This window comes from Bubalus kerabau, chromosome 14 (genome assembly GCF_029407905.1).
Source record: "Bubalus kerabau isolate K-KA32 ecotype Philippines breed swamp buffalo chromosome 14, PCC_UOA_SB_1v2, whole genome shotgun sequence".
NCBI classification, from domain to species: Eukaryota; Metazoa; Chordata; class Mammalia; order Artiodactyla; family Bovidae; genus Bubalus; species Bubalus kerabau.
The window spans coordinates 42,300,439-42,312,315 of record NC_073637.1 but is presented as its reverse complement, the minus strand read 5'-3'; the positions used below and the strand labels follow the sequence as shown (position 1 = coordinate 42,312,315).

At 41.0% G+C, this 11,877-nt stretch overlaps 1 pseudogene; it reads right to left on the bottom strand.

The window, feature by feature from the left end:
* Positions 1 to 5,010: 5,010 nt before the first annotated feature.
* On the bottom strand, positions 5,011 to 5,991 carry LOC129626902 (putative MAGE domain-containing protein MAGEA13P; annotated as a pseudogene).
* Positions 5,992 to 11,877: the final 5,886 nt, after the last annotated feature.

The window sequence follows — 11,877 nt, the reverse complement described above, 5'->3', positions numbered from 1 at the left end:
CCTGCCAGGCTCCTCTGTCCCTGGGATTCTCCAGGCAAGAATACTGGAGTAAGTTGCCATGCCCTCTGCCAGGGAATCTTCCCAACCCAGTGATCAAACCCATGTCTCTTGCATTGGCAGGTCGGTTCTTTACCACTAGTGCCACCTGGGAAGCCCCAGCTATGTGCTCATACAATGTAAGAAGCACCAAATTAGGAAAAATACACCTGATGAGTACTTATCCAGGCTTGGGAGACCAACAAGTTTCCAGGAGGAAGTGTGTGAATCTACTGTTGGGGAAGACTGGGTGAGTATAATTGAAGAACATTTTGGTGTAGGAAATAGGCAAAATGTTTAAAATTCTCCTCTCGTTTTTGAGAAGATTAACTCCCAACTGAGATCTGGGAATTTAAAACTGATTCCCCACAAGATGCTCAGTCCATCCGTCAAGAAGCATTTATGGTGCCAATGAATTTCCAAACATGACAAGCACAGGATAAAATCATGAATGAGACCAAATTTCTGCTGTTGGGAGCATATATTCAACTGGCAGCGGCACAGGTGCAATGATGCATTTGTGTAACATAATCCAGTATCCCATTCAACTTCAGAAGCTCACGTATCTTATTATTTGGCCACTTGAAGCTCAGTGTCATGTGAGATGATAGGTATAGACCCTGTATTTATCTCAAAACATTCCACCACCTTATTTCAGATTATATTTCCCTTGTCTATGATTCCCCACCCATTCCACATATCTTTATTACTGCTTTTGGCATAATTAACTTTTATGTCAGATTTATTTAATTTCTTGAGAAAAATTAACAACCACATATAGTCATGTAATGACCACAACATCAAGACATAGAAATTCCCCCATTGCCCCACAAAGTTCCCTTTTACCTCTTCTTCACCTAATCTCTTCCATACTCCCATCCCCTGCAACTGATCTGATTATTCCTCTTCTAGTTTCATCTTTTTCATACACTGTCAAGCCTTTAGTGTCTGGTAGCTTTCATTTAGTACAATGCTTTTAAAGATATATTTTATTTATTCTTCTTGCCTCATTGCACTGGTTGGGACTTCCAATACAAATTTGAATGGATGTGGTGATAGCACAATCCTTGACTTCTTCTCAATTTTAGGGGGAAAGTATTCAGCATGTCAAATTAAGTAAAATAATAACTATGGTTATTTCAAGCTGAATCTTCCTTTTATTGTTTCCTCAGGAATCATTTCTATGGAGAATGTCTCACAACGGCTCGTTTGACATTGGGCGGTATCTCTTCTCCATCTTGATACATCAACACACTCTTCAGCTTCTGCACTCTGTGTACCATAGCCTTCTCCCAGCTGGGATGCTCACATCTCTCAGGAAGCTCTCTGGGACTTATGAAACCATCTTTGGGCCTCTTCTCTTCCGTGGGGCCCTTCTTTAATCCAGGGGAAACGCATGCGTCTCTGATCTGTCGTCAACTTGTTCACGGTGTTGTCATCATTCTTTCTGGCACCAAGACCATCTTATAGATGCTGGTCAACCACATGACCCAACTTCCAGGATTCACTGAGGAGATTCTCTAGAGGATTTGAAACATCACTCTTATGGCTTAAATGAAGGGAAAGCAATACCCACTCTTTTCCCAGAGGGAGGGAGGGCAAGAAAAGCACCACAAAAAGCAACAGTGTTCTCAGAAGACATTCTCTCTCCCAATATCTTCAAACTCAGGCATTTTATTCCTTTGAGTGAGTGGGCTGAAGCCAATAAAACTGAGTTTGGGTGGGACCTTTGCAAATCTTGCATAGAGGAGTCAAATGACATTTTTGAAAGGTCAGGATATTTTCCTCTATTGCTTTATTTGTTTGGAGACTTTAGTTGACTCAGAGGCAAAACAGGTCTCACTATATAATGTATTACAAGTAAATGTATTACAATTTCAATTTATGTTTTTCTGACCACATTACACTATTTCAGTTTATTTTCCATACATGTTGGGCCAAAAGAACTATATTTGTGAATAAGGACAGCATATAAGGAACAGCTCTAGGCATATACTCCTTTTAATCACTGCCATAAATCCCCATGATTTAGGAATTACTGAGAAATTGCTAAATAAAAAACTGCAAGTGAGATTATGTAAAACTAACAGAATTGCAAAGAGTAAATATTTAACAGCAAGGCAGAGAAGGATCCATAGATCTAAGACTTTTTTAAAAAGTAAAATCTTGCTTTGAAGTGAAATCTTTTTTTCACTCATTCAATGTGTTTAATAAATTCCATATAGGTACCAGAAAGAGTATTAGGGAATGTAAGTGTTAATGGAGCTTCCATTCCCAAAAGAGAAAGAGGAAATAAACAAATAAGTGAGCATGGTCATTTTGGGTAGTGATACATGAATAAAACTATGTGATAACCTAGAGGGGTGGGTTGGAGTAGGAGGCAGAGGAGGTTCAAGAAGAAGGGGATATATGTATATTTAAGGGCTTCCCAGGTGGCACAGGAGAAGGCAATGGCACCCCACTCCAGTACTCTTGCCTGAAAAATCCCATGGATGGAGGAGCCTGGTAGGCTGCAGTCCATGGGGTCGCTAGGAGTCAGACATGACTGAGCGATTTCACTTTCACTTTTCACTTTCATGCATTGGAGAAGGAAATGGCAACCCACTCCAGTGTTCTTGCCTGGAAAATCCCAGGGACGGGGGAGCCTGGTGGGCTGCCGTCTCTGGGGTCACACAGAGTCGGACACGACTGAAACGACTTAGCAGCAGGTGGCACAGTGGTAAGGAATCTTCAGGCAATACAGGAGACATAAGAGACATGGGTTCAATCCTTGGGTTGGGAAGATTCCTGGAGTAGGAAAAGGCAACCCACTCCAGTATTCTTGCCTAGAGAATCCAGTGGACAGAGGAGGCTGGTGGGCTACAGTCCATGGGGTCGCAAAGAGTCAGACATGACTGAGCATGCATGCATGTATACTTGTGGTTGATTCATATTGTTCTATGGCAGTAGTCAATACAATATTGTAAAACAATTATCCTCCAATTAAAATTTTAAAAAATAAATTCTAAATGAAACAATTAATAAAAATAGCATCATTTAAAAAATAGGGAAATATGATATTAGAGTGAGTGGGCATGAGGGTAGGGTATTTGGCTAGACTTGAAGGCCTCTCAATAAACTGTGGAAAATTCTGAAAGAGATGGGAATACCAGACCACCTGACCTGCCTCTTGAGAAACCTATATGCAGATCAGGAAGCAACAGTTAGAACTGGACATGGAACAACAGATTGGTTCCAAATAGGAAAAGGAGTATGTCAAGGCTTTATATTGTCACCCTGCTTATTTAACTTATATGCAGAGTACATCATGAGAAGCGCTGGGCTGGAAGAAGCACAAGCTGGAATCAAGATTGCCAGGAGAAATATCAATAACCTCAGATATGCATATGATGCCACCCTTATGGCAGAAAGTGAAGAGGAACTAAAAAGCCTCTTGATGAAAGTGAAAGAGGAGAGTGAAAAAGTTGGCTTAAAGCTCAACATTCAGAAAACGAAGATCATGGCATCTGGTCCCATCACTTCATAGGAAATAGATGGGGAAACAGTGGAAACAGTGGCTCACTTTATTTTGGGGGGCTCCAAAATCACTGCAGATGGTGATTGCAGCCATGAAATTAAAAGACGGTTACTCCTTGGAAGGAAAGTTATGACCAACCTAGATAGCATATTCAAAAGCAGAGACATTACTTTGCCAACAAAGTTCCTTCTATTCAAGGCTATGGTTTTTCCAGTAGTCATGTATGGATGTGAGAGTTGGACTGTGAATACAGCTGAGTGCCAAAGAATTGATGCTTTTGAACTATGGTGTTGGAGAAGACCCTTGAGAGTCCCTTGGACTGCAAGAAGATCCAACCAGTCCATTCTGAAGATCAGCCTGGGATTTCTTTGGAAGGAATGACGCTAAAGCTGAAACTCCAGTACTTTGGCCACCTCATGCGAAGAGTTGACTCATTGAAAAAGATTCTGATGCTGGGAGAGATTGGGGGCAGGAGGAGAAGGGGATGACAGAGGATGAGATGGCTGGATGGCATCACTGACTTGATGGACGTGAGTCTGAGTGAACTCCAGGAGTTGGTGATGGACAGGGAGGCCTGGCGTGCTGCAATTCATGGGGTTGCAAAGAACTGGACACAACTGAGTGACTGAACTGAACTGAACTGAAGGTCTCTCTAAGGAGGTGATATTTAAATTGAGACAAATGACAAGAAGTAGCAAGCTTTGTAAAAATATGATGGCAGCTTGTCCTAGGCAGAGGGAACAGAGAGTGAAAATGCCCTCAGGCAAAAATATACTTGGTAAACTCATAGATCAGACGCAAGGCCAGTGTGACTGTAGCATAATGAGAGGTGGAGCACAGTAGATGAAGTCAGACAGGAAGGCAGCAGTCAATTCATGTAGAATCTTGAAGGTGATGATCAGTCATTACATTTATTCTAAGTGCAGCTGGGAGCCTTTTGGAGGGTTTTAAGCCTAGGAACAATGTGTTCTGATTAATGAACTTCAGGGGTCATTCTAAGGAACAAGAGTAGGAGTTGGAAGGCCAAGTAGAGGGCTCTGACAGTGGTTCGGGGTTGATATTACCGTGACATACTAGGCAGTGAAGATGGACAGTGAAGTGGATGGACAGAAGTTGTTTGTTTTCTGGAGCTAATTAAACTTTATTAAACAATATTTGGGGGGGAAAAGTAAAAAATAAAGATAAATATCCAAATCACCTATATACAACAGAAATGCAAAGATGCTATACACTTCCGTTCAGATCCACCCCGGTCCTCCACTATGTAGAATACTGGCTGCTGTCTTCAAATGAAGACCGAATAAACTGCTTCTGACTTCACTCGGGGCAAGATAGTCTGCTGGGTGTGACACTGGGACTTTCACTGGCCTTGACAGTAGTATCATCCCGGGGGCAGCTCCGGCCTGGGCTCTCTCATCTCTCAAGCTTCCTTATACCAGCGTGAGAAGGAAGTGGAGTCAGTCCCACCCATCTGATTTTGGCAAAAAAAATTCCAGAACTTTCATCTTGCTGGTTTCAGCATAGGCCCTTGGACCCCATAGGAATCCATAATCATACAGGATCACTGTCAAGACACCTGCTGATAATCTAGATATTGTTCCTTCATCAAATCATTATTGATGAGTTTACTGGATTCCCCATAGATGGAATCCTTCTGCCCAGCATACAGCCCCATCATATTCAACACTTCCCAGATTTTCTCCTTGGGGGCACAGTTCCCCTCCATGAAGATCATACACAGGATAAGTATCAGGAGACTGGTCTTGGGCATGCCCCAGTCGTCACTCAGCCTCTTGTCATAGCTGAGGTTGAGTGATTTGACAGGGTCATAGGAGTGGCTGGTGGGGTCTACTTCTTTCACTTCAATGCCAGAGACAACCTCCATACACTCACAGACTTTGCTGAAGATCACAGGGAAGTTGTCCTTGTGCTCTCTGATGACACTCCTCAGCATTTCTGCTTTGGGAGTGGATTCCTTTGTTACATATTTGACACACAGGAACTGCACCAGTTCAGTCACCTACTTGTTTAGCTCATGACTGAGCAAAAACTGGGGATCTGGTGGAGCCTCGGAGATGCTGGGGCCCTCCTCTTCTTGGCTTCTGCAATTCTCATCAGATTGACTCAGTAGAGAGGCTGTGGTGGCAGCGAGTGAGAAGCAGGTTCCCTGAGAACCCTGGCAAGCACTCAGTGCCCCAGTGGCAGGCACCTCCTCTGGAGTGCCAGAGAGCAAAGGAGTGAGAGAGGAGAAGAGGGGGTGGAGGAAGAGAAGTTGGTGGAGGAGAAGGAGGTTATGGTGGAGGAAGAGGTGGAGGAGTTGGCCTCTTCCTTCCTAGCCATAGGAGCCTGAACACTTTCAAAGGCCTTTCTAGGCCTTTGGGGGCCTGAAGATTTTCCTCAAGCTTTTTGCAGCACTCACTTTTCTGATCCAGGGACATGATGACTTGTGTTGGAGGTGGCCAACAGGAGGGTGGGACCAGGTCTCCTCTCTAGGGGTGCTCCCATGTGTCATGGGCTCCTGTTTTCCTGGTTGGCCTGAGGCCTCATAAGTGAAGTGCAGCTATGGTTTTTCCAGTAGTCATGTATGGATGTGAGAGTTGGACTATGAAGAAAGCTAAGCGCTAAAGAATTGATGCTTTTGAACTGTGATGTTGGAGAAGACTCTTGGAGTCCCTTAGATTGCAAGGAGATCCAATCGGTCAATCCTAAAGGAAATCAATTGTGAATATTCATTGGAAGGACTGATGATGAAGTTGAAACTCCAATATTTTGGCCACCTGATACAAAGAACTGACTCATTTAAAAAGACCCTGATGGTGGGAAAGATTGAAGGCAGGAGGAGAAGGGGACGACAGAGGATGAGATGGTTGGATGGCATCACCAACTCAATGGACATGAGTTTGAGAAGCTCTGGGAGTTGGTGGTGGTCAGGGAGGCCTGGCGTGCCGCAGTCCATAGGGTTGCAAAGAGTCTGACATGATCAAGCGACTGAATTGAACTGAACTGAGGTAGAAGCCAAACCAGGTGTTACTATCTTAGAAACCAAAAGAATAAAATATGTCACGAAAGAGAAAGTGAGTGTCTTGTCTCATGTTTCTGATAAGTTTAACAAGGACAGAGGAATGACCACTGGAACATGGGTGCCAAAGGCAACTGTTTGAATTTGTACAACTCACCAGAAATCAGAGTCTAAAACAAGCCTACAGTGAAAGTAGTTTATTCTGGTACTCAGTCCCATGAGGTTGGAATGGAGAACTGGAACAGGTGAAGCAGGGAAGGAAAGAAAGTCGATATAAGCATGTATTAACTTGATCATCACTGGAGACTATCATCTAGGAATCTTCTAAGAAGGTGTAGAACATTCCTTAGAACTGCCTGCCTATGAGATACAGAGACGATTTATCTATAGGCCCCCATCCCCTAGGGCTCCAGGGTTATTTGGGGGTGTCGATTCTCCATACTTTCCGATTTTCTCAAACTTGGCTATTGAGAGATCCTGCCCTCAGTGTAATCAAAGGTGTCAGAACAGAAAGATAGAGATATAAAGCACAGAAGAGAAGTATTGCCAGATTATACCTGAAAGGATCTGGTTGCTAACAGCAATATTTGGAATTTAATGTGAGCATGAAAAGTGTAAGACAGGGAATAAGAAAGCCTGATAATATTCATTCCTAAAATCATTCAGGACTTTCAAGGTAATGGTTTACCTTAATCTTCAAAGACTAATGCTGAAGGGTTAGTTGAGCAATCTAGAGTCCCCGTTGCTGCAACAGGGACTGGGGCTGTGATTTATATTTATCAACAGCTCTCTCTTCCACCTATTCTAGATTCCCTCTACCTTTGACCAGCCATACATCAAGTCTAGGCTGTTTCTTTTAGTAGTTTAACTCAGATCTTCATCCCTATAGGTTCTGAGTCTTTAGTTGTTTTGCCTTTGCTTGGCTGTGGTTGTTGGATTTGTCCATTTAGAGTTATTGCTGATCATGGAAATAATAAGAAATACTTCTGTGAGTTTTACACATGCTCCCTTCTGCCCTCATAATATGGTAGTGATGTTAGGTCCATTAGTAAGTCCTTTCTCTGCCTATCAACTCACTCACACAGCAAGGCTGAACTGATCAGTTGGTAGCAGTCTTTTCAAGTTCAGTAGAATCTTGGCTGTGTTCCCTGTAGAAGCATCTTTTCCACTTACTTGAGACCCAGGATTTTGAATCCTACAGAACCTAAGATTACTGGACAAAAATGTACATTCTGCAATTCCACTTTGATTTTCAGATCCATATTTATCACAGTTCTGGAGACCGGAAGTCTAGGATTATGGTGCCAGCTTGGTTGGGTTCTGATGACAGCCTTTCCCTGAGTTGCAATCTCTGACTTTTTTTTGTAGTCTCACATGGCAGAACAGGTATGCTCTTTACCTCCTTACAAGGGCATGAATCCCATTCCATCATGTGGGCTCTGTGTCCATGATCTCATCCACACCTTATTACCTCCCCAAACCCCTTACCTTCCATATACTTTCACAATGAAGATTAGGCTTTTTATATTTAAAAAGAGGAAAAGAAAGCAAGAAAAAAGAATTTCAATTCATACCTCACACCATATACAAAAATTAAATCAAAGTGGATCATATACTCAAGTGTAAATTCAAAATTCATAAACATTCTAGAAGAAAATATAGGAGATAACTTAATATGATTTGTAAGTGATTTGGGGTTAGGAAATAATTTCTTAGCTGTTACACCAGGAAGATAATTTACAAAAAATAAAAATTGATTTATTGATTTATCAACATTAAATCATCTTCTCCTCCAAAGACATTGTTAAGAGAATGAAAAGACAAGCCATAAACTGGGAGAGAATATTTGCAAATTATTTGTCTCATAAAGGACTTGTATCTATAAACACATAAAGAACAGTTAAAATTCAATAAGAACATAAAAAGCACAATTATAAAATAGCCAAAGGTTTGATTACACTCATCACCAAAGAATTTATACAGATGGAAAATATGCACATAAAAATGCTCAACATCATTAGTAATTAGGGAAGTATAATTAAAATCTCAATAAACTACTACCACACACCTATTAGCATGCCTAAAATTAAAACGACTCACCATATCAAGTCTTGGCAGGTATATGGAGCAACTGAAACTCTTATGCACTCCTGGTCTAAAACAGTTTGGCAGGGTCTTAAAAAGTTAATTCTATGTCTATCATACAATACAGTCATTTAATGCCAAGGTATTTACCCAAGATAAATAAAAGCATATTTCCTTAAAAAACTTGTACATAAATATTTATAGCAGCTTTAATAACCCAAATTGGAAAAATCTAAATTATTATCAATAGAGGAAAGGATAAACAAATTGTTGTATAACCTTTCAGTGAAATGCTACTCAGCAATAAAAAGGAGTATTCTAATGATATCTTCAACAATACAGATGAACCTCAAAAACAGGATGCTCAGAGAAAGAAGAAAGACATGAATACTACAATTTAATTTTTACTATGCAAAATTCTAGAAAATTCTAATATTTGTAGTTGTAATTAATTTGCACTGGCCAAAAGCAGGTCAGATATATCCTGGGAAATGGGTGGCAAAGAAATGCAAGAGAGGGAATTGAAGGGCCAACGGGAAACTTTTGGGGATGATGAATATGTTCATTATATTGATTGTAAGCATGGTTTTAGAGAAGTATCCATGTGTCAAAATTTATTAAATCATGAACTTTCAACAAGTTCAGTTTATGTTAATTGTAGCTCTATAAAGCTAATAAAAAGAGGAGTATTTGACATAGGTATGACATGCTGCTGCTGTGTTGCACATGTGCTAAACTGTTTGCTCAAAAATAACTGTAGAAATAAAGATGATCCAAAAATATGAGGCCTGTTGCAAGAGATGTCTGATGTAATGATATCAGAGAATGTAATGGGAACAGAGAAGCCCAAAGAGTAGTGTAGGTAGAAAAATTGGTAAGTAATAATAGCTTCCAATTACATTATATTTATTTCCACTAAACTCTTAGCACTGTAAAAACATATATCACACACATAGATATTAGTACTATTTCCTTATAATAGACCCAGTGGTAGATAATATTGTATTTGTTATCTTCATTATAAATATGAGGAAATTGAGAATCAGAGAGTGTTAGTTGGTGTATTAGTCAGACTAGTACAGAGGAACTGAACCAATAAAATATATGTTTAATTAACATTTAATGTTTACATAATATATAAATATAAAAGAGATTTATTATAAGATTTTTGTTCACATGATCACAAAAGGTGACAATTTTCAAGGTCTTGAATGTGAGTTGGTGAGCTGAAACCCAGAAAGGCCTATAGTGTGATTCCAGTCTCAAGGGCACATGTCTTAAAACCCAGGAAGAACTGATGTTTCAGTTAGAGTGAATGCAGGAAAAAGCTGATGCCCCAGTTCAAAGGCAGTCAGACAGAAAGAATTATCTCTTATGAGCAAGAGGGTCAGATTTCTTGTTCTATTCAGGCCTTCAACTGATTGGATGAGGCCCACCCATATTCAGTTCAGTTCAGTCACTCAGTCATGTCCAACTCTTTGCGACCCCATGAATTGCAGCACACCAGGCCTCCCTGTCCATCAGCAACTCTGGGAGTTCACTCAAACTCACGTCGAGTCGGTGATGCCATCCAGCCATCTCATCCTCTGTCGTCCCCTTCTTCTCCTGCCCCCAATCCCTCCCAGCATCAGAGAGTCTTTTCCATTGAGTCAACTCTTTGCATAAGGTGGCCAAAGTACTGGAGTTTCAGCTTTAGCATCAGTCCTTCCAAAGAATACCCAGTACTGATCTCCTTTAGAATGGACTGGTTGGATCTCCTTGCAGTCCAAGGGACTCTCAACAGTCTTCTCCAACACCACAGTTCAAAAGCATCAATTCTTCATCACTCAGCTTTCTTCACAGTCCAACTCTCACATCCATACATGACTACTGGAAAAACCATAGCCTTGACTAGACGGACCTTTGTTGGCAAAGTAATGTCTCTGCTTTTCAATATGCTATCTAGGTTGGTCATAACTTTCCTTCCAAGGAGTAACCGTCTTTTAATTTCATGGCTGCAGTCACCATCTGCAGTGATTTTGGAGTCCAAAAAAATAAAGTCTGACACTGTCTCCACTGTTTCCCCATCTATTTCCTATGAAGTGATGGGACCAGATGCCATGATCTTCGTTTTCTGAATGTTGAGCTTTAAGCCAACTTTTTCACTCTCCACTTTCACTTTCGTCAAGAGGCTTTTTAGTTTCTCTTCACTTTCTGTCATAAGGGTGGTGTCATCTGAATATCTGAGGTTATTGATATTTCTCCCAGCAATCTTCATTCCAGCTTGTGTTTATTCCAGCCCAGCATTTCTCATGATGTACTCTGCATGTAAGTTAAATAAGCAGGGTGACAATATACAGCCTTGACGTATTCCTTTTCCTATTTGGAACCAGTCTGTTGTTCCATGTCCAGTTCTAACTGTTGCTTCCTGACCTGTATACAGGTTTCTCAAGAGGCAGGTCAGGTGGTCTGGTATTCCCATCTCTTGAAGAATTTTCCACAGTTTATTGTGATCCACACAGTCAAAGGCTTTGACATAGTCAATAAAGCAGAAATAGATGTTTTTCTGGAACTCTCTTGCTTTTTCCATGATCCAGTGGATGTTGGCAATTTGACCTCTGGTTCCTCTGCCTTTTCTAAAACCAGCTTGAACATCTGGAAGTTCACGGTTCACATATTGCTGAAGCCTGGCTTGGAGAATTTTGAGTTTTGAGAGTTTTGCCAAGAGAATGCACTGGTCATAGCAAACACCCTCTTCCAACAACACAGGAGAAGACTCTACACATGGACATCACCAGATGGTCAACACTGAAATCAGATTGATTATATTCTTTGCAGCCAAAGATGGAGAAGCTCTATACAGTCAGCAAATACAAGACCGGGAGCGGACTGTGGCTCAGATCATGAACTCCTTATTGCCAAATTCAGACTGAAATTGAAGAAAGTGAGGAAAACCACTATTCAGGTATGACCTAAATAAAATCCTTTATGATTATACAGTGGAAGTGAGAGATAGATTTAAGGGACTAGATCTGATAGATAGAGTGCCTGATGAATTATGCACTGAGGTTCGTGACATTGTACAGGAGACAGGGATCAAGACCATCCCCATGGAAAAGAAATGCAAAAAAGCAAAATGGCTGTCTGGGGAGGCCTTACAAATAGCTGTGAAAAGAAGAGAAGCGAAAAGCAAAGAAGAAAAGGAAAGATATAAGCATCTGAATGCAGAGTTCCAAAGAAT